The 15,225-nt window shown below is 36.3% G+C and overlaps 1 protein-coding gene across 2 annotated transcripts in view; it reads right to left on the reverse strand.

Moving 5' to 3' along the window:
* ptprea (protein tyrosine phosphatase receptor type Ea) overlaps positions 1-15,225 on the reverse strand; it is a 74,837-nt gene that overhangs the window by 24,678 nt on the left and 34,934 nt on the right. The window contains exon 2 of one of the 2 annotated variants that reach the window (XM_079852123.1): positions 11,416-11,715. The gene's annotated coding sequence lies outside the window, so the exon portion shown is untranslated. Of the gene's footprint in view, positions 1-6,826; positions 6,994-11,415; positions 11,716-15,225 lie in introns of those variants that run through there. The other variant, XM_079852124.1, reaches the window with a different exon arrangement.

Here is a 15,225-nt window from a genome sequence, read left to right on the forward strand (position 1 = left end):
TCCCCTAAAATTATAGGAAATGAGCATGCACAATTAAATATTTAATATTGATGAATTAAAATAAAAACTTAAGTCACCTAATAACCTATATGGTAACAATATATTGTGCATAAAGTAAACGTGATTTTCCGAGTGTTTAAACAAACTCAACACTAATGCTAATTTTTACCTTTACATAATTACATTGCCTTTACAATAATTTTTACCTTTACATAATTACACTCCTCCCGCCTCGCCTGTCCCTGTGTCCCACCTCCTTCAGAGAACATGTGACATGTTTGCTATGGTCAGGAGCGTTCTGCTGTCTATGCCCTCAGCATATAGGGCACTTCTTAGAGCCATTACTGTAAATAGGTCATGGGGTAAAGCTAGCAGACAGGCTCCTTTTATACGAAAGACATTTGCAGATAGCCTTGGGTGAGGCCTTAACCCGTCCCCAACATGTGCCGGAAACGTCCCTGGATGCACTCACTGTATTAAATGGTAAGTGAGACCATCTCTGTTTGTGTGTGTGTGTTTGTCTCTAAGCTGCTAACCATGAATTAATGACGCTCTGTTGTGGGGGTTTTCAGCCCACACGAAAACTCCAAGCGACTGCTCTGTCTATAAATGAGGAACGCTCCTGTGTTCGCACAGACATGTCATTTCCTTATGCAATCAGCAATAGCAAGAAGAACAAAAGTATGTGTGTATGCTTGTGTATGAAGTGTAAACGTACTTGGGTTGAATGTGTCTGACCAAATTATCAATGCATCTGAAACTAATGTACATATATGTAGAGTATAGATATGCTCCAAAACCTACTAAGCTGTCTTGCTATAGTATCTACACAGGCAGCATCCAAACTGAATCTGATCTGGAAAAATATTTAAAAAAATATTTATATTAAAGGGGTGGTATATTGCCCTTTTCACAAGATGTAAAATAAGTATTTGATGTCCCCAGAGTGTGTGTGAAGTTTTAGCTCAAAATACCCCACAGATATTTTTATATAGCATGTTAAAATTGCCACTTTTTGAGGGTGAGCAAAAACTCATAGTTTTTTTTTGTGTCTGTTCCTTTAAATGCAAATGAGCTGCAGCTCCCAACACAGAGGGCGGAGCTTCAACAGCTTGCATTCACACAAACATGCACTGAAAATGTCAAAAACTTTTAGCCTTTTATGTTCAAACCGGATTCAGACAATGATGGAGAGACTCAAGAAGAAGTGACAACATGTAGAAGCAACAGGACATTTCTGAATGGTTAGTTGATGAATTTATGTAGCTTATGTGTAGTTATCTTCTAGTCATTGATTAGCATATTCTGTCATGATAATCTATAAATCGTGGGCGGAGTTTATGTAAATTCTAGGGTTTGTGATGTCACTAACCCTAGAGGAATGTCGTGTAGTCCCTACCAGCCGTTTGTTGTAGTCCTTAAAAAGCAATTTCTTTAAAAGCAAATATCTCCCTTTGCTTTGAACTTTGACTGTTGTAACTTTGCAGATGTTGTTTATGCTCAAACAGCAACATTACACACTAACTAAAGTTAGAAAAGTGAAATCATATTCAACCACCCCTTTAAATATATAATAAATAAAAAAAGGATGAGATTCATAGCTTATTAGTATTTATAAAGTAAAATATAGTAAACTCCTTCCTTCTCCATGTAGACTGTGTTGACTAAACAGTAATTTTACAGATTGCAGGAGCTGCTTACACAAAACACAGCATTACCAACCCACGACATCACTCGGCTGTCATCATCAGCTTATAATCAGGTGACGCGTGTCTGTCTTATAGTAGAGATACAACCGAAAATAAATGCAGAGGGAAAGACAACAAAATGTCTCAAACACTCGATGCCATGCACAACATGCCAGCACACATGCAACAGCCACGACAGAAAAATACTTTACTTAAAGAGAAAAAACACAATTGTTAAGTTAAAGCTGATGTGAGCAATTTCTGCACCGCAAGTGTCAGGAAATGTTATCAGTTTTTGGGTGGTTTATCTGGGCATCAAGCAGTTCACCCAGCCTGACCAGCAGAAAAACACCAAAAACTCCTCTAAAAACAGCCATACATACAGAATGTGTGAGGAACAATTGGCAACGGCCCGTTGAATTATTAGCACCTCGAGTGTGCATTAATTCAACGGCCCACAGTCAATTATTCCACTTATTCTGAGGTTACCACACCCCAAAATTATGCAGATATTCAGATCAGAGATATTTAGTGTGTGTGAATTACCTCAGTCTGGCTGGATCTACTTCAGCCGTGCGTTTCCCTGAAAATAATTGCAACGTTCGTAAACCCCCGTTACAGTTTTTTCATTTTCATTCTCCAAATTCCTGGCAGGTCTGACAGAAAGCCTCTTCTGAACGCTGCTTGCTGCTGTTAAAGATGATTTTGGCACGTTTCTCCCCTCACATCATTCTGTTCTATCTGTAAATGTTATTTGACCAAGATCTTCACAGAATGACAGTGTGACTTTTACACTCTGTCGTTCTCATTTCATCTCACTTAGCAATTCTGACACGTGAAGAGCTCGTTTGCATTAAAATACGACAAGTGTTAAAGTGTTAAAGAACATATCGCTTTAAAAAAGCAGAATAAGACAGAACATAGACACGAGTCACAGTTTTTTGTGCAGTTTATAATTATTATTATTATTTTTTAATTGTCATAATGCAAAAAATCTGGTCCTGAAAACAGGCTTCATTTTTTTTAGGCAAAATATAATTTGTTGCTCATGTATGAAATATGACTCAGAAGTGTTCTAGACAGGTTTTCAGCTAAACTGATTTTGATCTTTGCTGGACCTACTGAGCGTTGTTCTCCGCGTTCTCTGTGAATCAGACGGACGGATCTGTAGGAAACTAAGCCAGGCACATTTGGTCTAATTCAGAGAAACCTCAAAGCAAAGTCAACCCTGGGAGACGCCATTAAAACGAGTTCAACCAACAGAGAGCAAAGGCCTTTTTATTTTCTCATTCTATCTTTTAATAATCCTTTTAGATCGCATTTAAGTTCTTTCAGTTTTCATTAATATCCTGTCTTATAAGAGGAGGTCTTTATGCTCTTTATCTCTTTCTCGAGATGGTCCATCTGCCATGTGGGTTTTTACACACTGACCCATTTAAGAGAAAGAGACTCACCCAACACACAAACCCACAGCGACCACCAAACAACAACAACACCGCATTAAACGTTCAAAACGAGTCTCGACCGTCAAGTTAACCCTCCACCCAACTTCCAATAACATCATATTTGCCTTCAGTGCGAAGACACATGCATTAATGCAGGCCTGCACAGAGAGGTCACATCAGATATACAGAGACCCGAATGATGCCAGACAGCAGTCGCATCATCTTCCTGAGGGTTGCCATGGAAACGTGACAACCGATGTGGTTTGAGAAACGAAGATTGCGGCCTTGGGCTCTGCATGAGAAACACACACACATATATGATCACGGAAAAATGCATCAATATAGAGAACCTCCTAAACCACTAAAAAGATCCAACGTCAAAACTCGTATTTTTAGGACCGGTATATTTGATCATAATGTGACTACGTAGAACATATTGACCACAAAATTCATTTTCTGCTGGTTTAAAACGTGTATTTTTAGTCCAGGAACATTTCTCGTCGCTCATTTCACTCTGGTGTTTGCTGAAATATTCCCTGGAGAAACACAAACCGACACGCAAATCAATTCTGCTACAGCCATCCGCAGATTGAACGAGAAGCTAATGCTGGTTATGCAGTAATGTGGATTTAAACAAGTATATTGCATTTGTCAAAGACCCGTCTCATAATACTACACCTTGTTGCCAAATCTTGACTAAATAAATCAACCTGCTGAAGCCGAAGGGTCGAGCGAAAGAGTCATCTTGTGCCAGAGCTAATGGTGCTTCAGGCATGAACAACTCACTGTTTTAACAAACATATTGTTTTTCTATTACTTTATAGAACTTATTTAGTCAATATTTACCTGTTCCTTTAAGCTCAGCAATTTTAGAACATAGGAAAAAGTGTTATCATTAATAAAAACTAAAAATCAATCTGTTAAAACGCATTTTTGTAAATTGAAAGGAAATAATGTGAAATATGAATATTAGAAGAAAAACTTAAAGGTGCCCTAGAATGTGAAATTGAATTTAACTTGCCATAGTTAAATAACAATAGTTTAGTACATGGACATGACATACAGTGAGTTTCAAACACCATAATTTTCTCCTTCTTGTTTAAATCTCGTTTTTGAAAAACACTCCTGAAAAACGGGCGAATCTCCACATAACACCAACTGTGACGTAACCGATGGGATCATTAATATGTACGCCTCCAAAATTTGCATAAGCCAAGCCCTTTCAGAGCTACGGTGCTACACGGAACTGCGCTGCGCAGGTGAAGAATCAAGCGAGCATCGTAGGGCAAATGGCTGATCATGGACATAGATGTTATGTACCAGGCTGTGCAGGGGATGTGACGACTTTTCATACACTTCCCACAGAAAAGCAATGTCAACAGGCGTGGCTGATGTTCATCTATAATCAGGGTTCGAATTATGATTTCATATTTGTGGGGGTCTCTTTAAAAAAAAAAAAGTAGCCTATGAGCAGGGGCGGTGTAGCTTAATAATGTAATATAAAAATATAAAAATTTGTAAATATAATACAAATTTAATTAAAAAAAAAAAAAAAAGCGTTGGTAACACAATTCAGTTTAAATAGTACATTTGGTTTAATTTGTCGTAATTTGTCTAATATGTTGTTAGTTGTGAGAATTTTCACGTGAGTAAGTAAACAGCTCCGACATTTAGTAATTAAGCGTGTACTTAAGTGGTCCAGTGGTAGAACTTTTGTCAAGCGTGTCAGAGGTTCTGCGTTCGAATCCACAGTCGTATAGGTTTTTCTTTTTATCAAATCCGATTATGTTTATCAGTGGTTGTATATCAGGCAGAGACACGTTTGTGTGCATTTTGTTTTGTAATTTCACTGGAACGAATAGAGAGTCTCCACAACGGATTGAATCGCGCGTCCGAGTGAAGAATGCGCGAGCCACAAACAAACACAGTATCCGCGCCACTGATCGCAGCGGCAATGAGCACTTTGATCACTTGATTTAAGCATAAGGATGTAGTGTGTTGACGATCCGAGATCCCGTGAGATCCATGTGTTTGGCATCTTGTCCTATCTTTTAAGTCATGCTAGTCTGAAGGAAAAAGTGCTTTATTTGTAATTTAAAATAATGGTGCTGATGATTTTTAGAGACCCCCACAGGTGTATGATTTTACTGCTTTCATGGGAGCTCATCCTCTCTCTATGGGATTCTATGCATTCTACAAACAACCGCTTGTTCCTCAAACTCTGCATCGTCGTCTGAAACCGGCTCAAACATATACGGTTGTACACCGAGTCTCTCCATTTGCACGTCGGACCTGTTTGCTGTGACTCTCTGAGCTTTTGTAATGAGCCCGCAGTGAAAGAGCCAATCAGAGCAGAACTCCTCATTACTATTCATGACCCTTCCAAATAAGGTAAAAACAGACCATTTCATTCTAGGGCCAATTTATAGGGTTGGAAATTGACCTGTAAAACCTTTTCTGGACATTTTAAATTTTCTTTTTAAAAAAGAAAATTGCAAATAAATTAAGTTGCAAATAAGCTAAAGTACTAACATTTCTAAAAAATAAAACTGAAATAAAAATATACTAAAGTCACCATGAAATCAAAATGGACTATTCTTGTTTTTTTTATTGAATATTGCAGTACAAATTATAAATGAATATAAAAGGTACACTGTTGTAAACATATATATATTTATGTCCCCTATTGTTAAGTTTTCCAGAACACTTTATTTTCCAGTAAAACACCCCACGGTTTACTGAAAGAGGCCGACACCTGGTCAGGCCAATAAAATGGAACAATATTTAACTGTTCCATGACCACAAGTAAATTTCAAACAGACACCCTATTAAACACCCAACTAGAGTTTTATGTGCATCTGGCAAATGTTTCTTTGAAGATGAGTGTGTGAGGACAGATGTACGTCACAGGCCGTGCCAGCTGAGCTTTTACATTCTATAATTCAACAGCTGATCTTCACAGCCAAGGTAACCTGTGACTTCACATGAAACGAAAGCCCAGTTCCCCAAACACAAATTAATCCTGAACAGATCAACATTAGCAGATTAATTCTAGGGTTTATACTTTAGTTGAGTGATGCACATTTTGTGTAAAATCTACACTGATGAACTTGACGTTATTAAGAGATTGATATTTGGCTGGAATAAAAATAGTCCAGGAAACTCCAAGTGAGAAAAATGTACCATACTAACTTTACATGTCCTGTAAAAAAATAAAAAAATAAAAAATAAATAAAATAAATAAAAGTAAATATTATTTTTTTAAGATAGATAGATAGATAGATAGATAGATAGATAGATAGATAGATAGATAGATAGATAGATAGATAGATAGATAGATAGATAGATAGATAGATAGACACATTGTAAATACTACTAAAGGAAATTTTGGCTCATGAATATTAATAAGCTAGCGGGACCACAGAATACAACACAGCATCAGCGCAAGCTAATTAATATTCATGAGCCCAGTGTTTCTGTACAGTGATATCACAAGCCTGTCGTATTGCATCAGAAGACTTGGAACATAGAGCACAAGTCATATGAACTACTTTCATTTTATTTTATGATGATTTATGCCCTTACATTTTTAAAATAAACAGTTTATTCCATGCCATATCACAACCAGCTTTCAGAGCATGCTCAAGCTTTTATTTGGACGTAACACAGCAGGTTCAGTCAGATCATTCTCACCCTGCAGAATTCCTCAGAGACTGTTTCCAGATGCCCGGCTCTCAACCTGACAGACTACAGCATGCCGTGTTGTGTGGGAGCAGACTGCCAGTGCCATGTTGTTGATTAAGGTTGCATAAGGATGTTTTTCGCTCGGACTGGCTTGTGAGAAAGAACTATAAAAATCTGGGCCGCACTGGATTTACACTGAGCGCTATTGTCCTGATCACACACACACACACATACTGTAAACAATCCCCGCACAAACACACACTCACAACAAGAGGCCACTGATCTGAGCCCCTTCAGGCCGAGTGTCTCTCTTTCTCTCTCTCTGCAGGCCGGGTCACATGAGGGGTGGCATCATACAGAGGGGGCGTGGCCACTGCCAACACAGTGCCAGTCTGACACATCAGAGCAAATAAAGAGGTAAACATGGTAAAGATACTCATACCTTCCAAACACCCACAGCTGCAACAACCTGCGACAAAATCTGAGACTGAATCGCAATATTCTTTGAGTTTAAAGTCAACATGAAGTTGCATTTGCAACCCATTTTGCTTCAAAAATCGGACGCATTTCTGAATGAAACAGGATATTGAACGAGAATAAAATAAAAATAAAACGTAGGCCGGGACTTGATTGCATACATCTGAAATTGATTGTAATGCAACACTGTTTGGCAACACCAAACTAAAATTAAAACTATTAAAAATACTTTTCATTTATTGATATCAAGCTGAAGTATAAACAGTAGATGAAAAATTGTAACTTAAAAAATTTTTATGAAAATGAGAAGTTTTGTCTTGGCTACTAAATGAAATGAACATGTTTAAATTGAAGTACTAAAATGACTAAAATTAATAGAAAATTTTATTAAAGCTAAATATAACGATTTCAAAAGAAACCAATAAAAGGACAAAAGCACATAACACTTAAATTAAAATTAAAGCCAATTCCAAATATTAATATAAAATATAATAGAATGTGAATAATACTAAAATAACACTGCAAAGCAAGTTAGAATTTGATCTGTTTGAATTTTCATGAATTTTGCACAATAAAACCAAAAAATAATTTAATTTATAAACTCTCATCATGCCTTTGGTTTATTAAAGTTGAAGTGTGTCATTTCTGCACCACTAATATCACCAAATGGAATTGAATAACTAGATCCCAAATACCACAGGGTTATGTTAATCTATAACATAAAACTGCACACTTCACCTTTAACGCCACATTTGACTGACAGATATTGCAGTGAAATAAACAGCCAATCAGAGTCCAGCTCTCACCATAAGCCCCACCCACTCATGACTGATTGGATTAAAAGAATGTCAGTCTCCGTTGAGGATGCTACACAGGACAGAGTTGTAAACCAAGGGGAGCCGTGACATTATAACACGCTCTGATGAATCGGATGGTTCATTGTGAGAGAGAAAGAGTGTGTGTGCACATGTTTGTGTGTGTGTGTGCTGGCATTTTATTAATGAGACATGAAATCCATGCAGGAAAGCAGGGGAGGGCAATCCCAGCTTTGATTGGTCCTGAGCCGAGACAGCGCAGGAAATGAAAAGACTCAAACGATCGTAGAGAGAGAGATGAGAGATTGAGCAGACGGAGGAGGAGAGACGTCTCTAGTGTTTTACCATCATTAAAGATGCTGAAACGCCGTCTGGATGGAATCATCGGGTTAATAGAAACACTTCATCCACATTCCAAACCTTCTTATTCACAGAATGTTTACGCTGCTCTTAGAATTATAAGAATAGACATTGAAGCTGCAAAAATTATTAACAAAGGACCATAAAAGTATTACAAATGTAGTCCATGCTTCTTGTGCACTATATTCCAAGCCTTTCAAAGTCACATGATAGCTTTGAATGAGCAATGACATTCAATCATGTCAATTCAATCATCAATGCATCTTATTTTCTTTGAAACAAATTATTTTATTCAGCAAGGATGCATTAAATTGATACAAATATAAAGATAAACATATATATATATATATATATATATATATATATATATATATATATATATATATATATATATAAACATTATGATGATGCAAAAGATTTCTATTTCAAATAAATGTTCCTTTCAATTCATCAGATTTCAAATTGTAATAATATTTCACAATATTACTGTATTTACTGTATTTTTGATCAAGCAAATGCAGCCTTAGTGAGCAGAAGATACTTCTGCATAAAAAACCTCACAGACCTCAAACTTTTGAACGGTATGTACGAGTGTACGTGGACTCAAAAGAACAGAGCAGTGAATAAAGATCGAAATTTGTGCTCATTCCTCACATTAAGACTTCATAAGCCTTGGATGACAGCACACCGGTCATACTGACTACTTTTATGGTGCTTTTTAGTCATTTTTGGTCCCGATTCAGCCAAGATACTCTCCTTTCATTTGCTACAGAGGAAATAAATTCATTCAGGTCTGGAACGACATGAATGTTCTTTTTGTTAATGCTGTGAGAGAAGAGAGCAGCAAAGCTCTTGTAAATATCAGTGTGATGAATGATAACAATAAGGAGGACAGCCTCCAGTCTGATAGATGAACACACTTCACACACTTCCGCTTGGCATTTGGAGCGGACAGACCAGGCCACATAAACAGGGTTTCTGATGAGCATTTGTGAGAGTAAACGTGTTAGTATAGAGCTCATGAATGTACGGGTGATTGGCAGTGATTTTGCTGACAATATAAAATCAACCAACACTGTAAATAATCACAATGATTGTAATGTGCTTTTATTTGGCCAATGAACTGTAATTTAATATTCTGCAGCAAAAATACTGAACAGCTGAATCAGTTTAAACTGTTTGTTGTAATGAAATGAATGAATAAATGATTAAAAAAATAAATAAAAAAAATAACTAGAAAACATGATTATTTTAATTATTTAAAACCATTTTATGTGGACTTTCTTTTTTTTTTTCCTGAATCTAATTTGGGACAATTATCTATTTAAACCATTTCAGAAGAAATATACACAAATACACATAAAAAGTTCAGGGTCAGTAAGAAACGAATACTTTTTTTTTTCAGCTTTAAACTGTCCACAAGTGACAAAGACATTTATAATGTTACAAAAAAATATATTTCAAATAAATTCTGATATTTTTATCTTTCTATTAATCAAAGTATCCAGAAAAAAATGTTATAGTGTTTTTACAAAAATATGAAGCACTGCTTACATCATTGATAATTTTTTTTTTTTTTTTTTTTCTTGAGCAGCAAATCATCATATTACAATGATTTCTGAAGGATCATGTGACACTGAAGACTGGAGTAATGATGCTGAAAATTCAGCTTTGATCACAGGAATAAATTACATTTTAAAATATAGTCAAATAGAAAACATTTATTTTAAATTGTAATAATATTTAATACAATTATTGATTTTACTGAATTTTTGATAAAAAAAAAAAAAATGCAGCCTTGGTGAGCATTTGAGACTTCTTTCAAAAACATTTTACCAACCCCAAACTTTTGAACTGTAGGTATGAACATCAACATAGATAATATAGTCAAAAAGCTGAAAAATGTCATCCATCCCTAGTGTGTGTGTGTGTGTGTGTGTGGCACATGCTGTCCTCCATCTGCCGCCTGATAAGTTATTTCCTTTCCTGTGCAGCCAGGTTTCCTGCTCGAGTCTGAAACACTTCTTAACCTTTGGATAAGATACATACACTTCCACACATTCCTCAAACAAGTCCTGAACACTAGTACACACAAGCACAGACTCACAAACACACACACGCACGCGCGCATGGCCTATCCACAGACGCGTTTGCACACAACGCGCTGGGATATCTCCATGTTTTCAGGCCTCTGTGGAGCGTTTGGTAACAGCTCTGATAATGAGAAACGCTGTGCCAGTGAAGCAGCAATAACAGGAACAATGAGAAAACAAAAAGAACAAGAAAAATCCTTTGAATATTCCTGCAGACTGAGAGGATCAGAGAGTGTGACTGTGCTGAACATGCAGCTTTCATTACGTGTGAAAAGACGAAATGAAAATGAACCCGACAGGCCAGACTTTCTACGCTTGACTTATTTGACTCAAACTGGATCTTAAAAACATTAGTGTGTTTGCGTGAACATAAAAAGATGGAGGTGAGTGTATTTAAGCTCATCGTGTTTTGTGGTAAACAACATAAAAACAAAAAAATGTCCTTTAATGTGGCCATATCATGGGATTGTTCTTGTTCTTTTGAAATGAGAGAAATGTCAACATACTCTAACATTCAGAAAATGCAAAAAACATCTTTCTCAGAAATCCTTGCATATTGACACCACAACCATGAGCTCATTAACATATGACCAGCCATATTCACATCAACATCTATTCTGCATTCAGCAAAACTGCCCTCTACAGATGAGTCTTAAAGGTACAGTAGCAAAAAACCGCCTGTTTAATACTAAATGTGAGAGAGAGGCTGGAAATTTGTCATTTAAACTATTATGCCTGAGTCTGGCGCAAGACACCTTCAGACTTCAGAGAAAAAAATAACATGCAACAGCAGCAACAAGAACTTGACAGACTTTGTCCAGACGTATTTACTGAGGAAATGTTTTGACCCTACCTTGAGCAGTGAGGTTTCAGTGTATGATTTGGAGGTCCATTGTAGCCGGCGAGCTGTAGGAGGAATCCAACCGTCACATCGCTCCTTCAGACTTAAAGCTTTGCCTCATACTCTCTCTCTCTGAGATATCTATCTATCTATCTATCTATCTATCTATCTATCTATCTATCTATCTATCTATCTATCTATCTATCTATCTATCTATCTATCTATCTATCTATCTATCTATCTATCTATCTATCCATTCCATAGATCCACAAAGTGAACAGGTGCAGCAGAAATCCAGGAGCTCAACGATACCTGGAGGGAGAACGAGAGAGACAGAGACACAGGTTAGATGTTTGTTCTGGTAATTATGTAAGCCAGTCGTTATCGCACAATAAACCCTGACAGGGTCAGGCCCTTGTTATAGACTGCAACAGTCGGGTTCCGGAAGTAAAAACTCACATTATTTTTCCATAAGGAAATTGATTTTAACAATAACTTACAAACCTTTAAAGACAGACAAACTGTGAGCTATGAGGTTGTTAATCCATAGTATTTGCTTCTGCTTAAGATGTGAGCCCGCATTATTTCAGCTTATTTTTAAAATAATCATGTTTAACAGTGGAATTCCTGGTGAAAAACTGCATTACCTGTGATGCTGTACAGAAAATTACAGCCATCAGTTTTTTAGCTCCACCCACTCCCATGAAGCACTGCGAATGATGTAATCGAGTCTATGTCCCTTCACTCTCAAAATACCTGTTTGTGTATATATATATATATATATATATATATATATATATATACACACACACATTCAATTGTGCTTCATGTGATCGTAGTTCTTTCCCTCATTAAAGCCATTAAGTACACAGTTTTGTACCTTTGTATTTTTGTTCGACTTTTCAAAAACTTTTTTTGCTTCAAATCAAAGTGTCTGTTATGATTCACCTTGTTGACTTCATGACTTGACTTGGTTCATGGCTTATAACTCTTTAACAAAGACTATTTTAAAATCTTTTAAACTAGAAAAAAAAAATGGGGAAAATGAATGAAAAAAACAGCACCGCTGTAAAAGGGGGCGGGCAATAATGCACTCTATAATGGCTAAATATTAAAATAAATATATGTATTATATGGCCACAGATTGAAATAAATAAATTCACATAAATAAGTGACAGCAACTTCAGAAAATTAAAAGTGTATTTTTTTTGTTTACTGTAAAGTAAACTGAACGGCTCATATTTTTATTTTATGCAAAATATATATTTTACAAAATAATTTGAGTCTAAAGAAGAAAATGAAAGCCATATTTCTAACCAAGTTGTGTGTGATATGTGATATAGGGGGAAAAGGCAACGAAAAAGCATGCCAAGTGTCCCACTACCAGGACACTGACAGTAAACAGGCAAAATAATTATATTATGTTTGAAGAAAGAGACCACAAAGTAATATGAGAAGCTTTACAGGAAATTGGTTGCCAGGGACAAAACAACGGCCAATTATACAGTTTAGAGATATTATATACAAATATTCGCCTGCAGAATTGCATGACTGACCAATCAGAATTATGTATTCCAGAGAGCTATGTACAGTAATAATAATCTTGACACAATGAGAATAATGGGGATAATGAACACAGGGTCTTAAGATCTGATTTTCCACATGTATGTGGCCTGGCCTTGACACACAGGGAAAACACACTGAACTGTACATGATGGTAATAAACAATGTTCAGCCGTGAACTAAATCACACAATTAGTCATTACTTTGTGAGTCACGGTTTCAATTTCAACCCATTTGCTAATCTGATTCAAGTCATGCCCTGTATTCAGACAAGATATGTCAGACTTTTGTCTCATCTACAAAAATCTCAACAGAAGTCTATACTTTTCACCCATTATATCATCCAACAGGCCAAAACCAGCTTCTCCTCAACAAATATACTTAGGTTTTGAGGTATCATTCATGTCTGTAGCACAAATAATGCAGGACGAGTTAATCGCTGAAGTACGTGTTTGTTGAAGTTTGAATAATAGCATCACTAATACCAAGTGCCACTAATGCCATTCCCTCTTAACTTAATGAACGAGTCCTGTTAAACACAACCATTTCAAATACACAAGTTACACAGGAAATCGACTTCACGCCTCGTTTATATGGAGCTCACTGTTGCTGTTTTGCAATGGGAGTGAATACATTTCCCAGCTCCAGATATTTCACCAACTTAAGCCACCACCCAGGATTTGATTCAAATTCAGCAGCCGTCAGTCCATCAGACTCAGATGGCGTTTTTAAAATTGAAACAGCTCTCGGCATCGCCACACATCGGAGCCTGAACGCAGAGATAGCTTCTGTGTGTCATATAATCCCAGCTGCCCCTCCAGAGGATGCCATACATGAATTTAAATGAGACGGAGAGATCGAATGGAGTGGGAGGAAGGTTTGGATAAAGAGCGAAAAAAGGAAAGACAATTGATAGACACGATGAGGAGGAGGAGGAGGAGGAGGAGGAACAGACAGATGTGACAAAGTACAATTTATCTACCTGGGAAAAGCTGCATACAGGATTTTCATGCTTGTGCATTCCAAGCTGGTGAACATCTAGTCTAAGCATCCGGCATGAGTGGGGTTACCATATTACCAAGTTTTTTGTTCAGACGCATGGAATTGTGGGTGATGTGGCCACATCCCATTATAATGCAAGTGCCTTTAAATTGACCATTAAATCAAAAGTGGCAATTCTCGTAATCTTTCCTCAAAAACATTACGTCCTCACCCAGCACAAGGGCCGCCCTACATTTTTTCTAGTTCAAAAGGCCAATTTACTCAGATATACATCAAAGTAGGGAACACAAAACAATAGTAAATTCCATGCCAACTTTACCATGATAATGGTAAATAAATTATTATAAAAAAATAAAAATAAAAACTTTACCATGATAGGATAATGCATCATGCATTTATATTTCAAATACTTTCAAATACTTTCAATACTTTCAGATTAGAATAGTTACCACTGTAAAATCATTATATTCAACATTTAATCTGAAACACTTGATGCTTAAAGAATCAGTAATTCATTATTTTTGTGTGTATATATATATATATATATATATATATATAGGCCTATATATATACACACACACACACACTAAATGAAGTTTAAAAGTTTTTTTTTTGAGTAAGCATTAATTTCATATTATATTAATATTATTGTATGTGTAATATTAATATAATACAAAAATATAAAATTTTACTCAATATATATATATATATATATATATATATATATATATATATATATATATATATATATATATATATACACATATACTCAAATTTCACACACATAAAAAAAAAATAAAAAAAAATAAAACAAATATTAACCTTGTTAACCAGGTAAGTGGGAGCAGTTATTGGCCGATTAATCAGCATCAGCATCTTTTATTTCATATCATGACTCAAAAAGGCAATACTAATATAATGCTTCCAAAAAATCTCCATGGAAATGTACGAGGCGTAACATCAATAATCACACGTCTCTGTGCCTCTCTGTGCGTTTCTGTTGTCCCTGGCGAGCAGAAAAATGTCTGTGTAACCTTTAAAGAGCAGATGAAAGCAGCAGATCTCAGACGGCGATGGCCTGCCCGTGAACTCGCTTGATGAGCAGAGAATAAAACCTGCTCTCCTCCAGCAGGTCACATCTGACGCTCTCCACAGCGAGAGTCCTGCGAGACTGATTTCAGCTTCAGTTACATGATAACAGGCTTTCCTTCTCTGGATATGACAGCAAAATAGGTCTTACGTCCTGAGCGCTGAACT

The sequence above is a fragment of the Squalius cephalus genome (assembly GCF_949319135.1).
Source record: "Squalius cephalus genome assembly, chromosome: 19".
NCBI lineage: Eukaryota > Metazoa > Chordata > Actinopteri > Cypriniformes > Leuciscidae > Squalius > Squalius cephalus.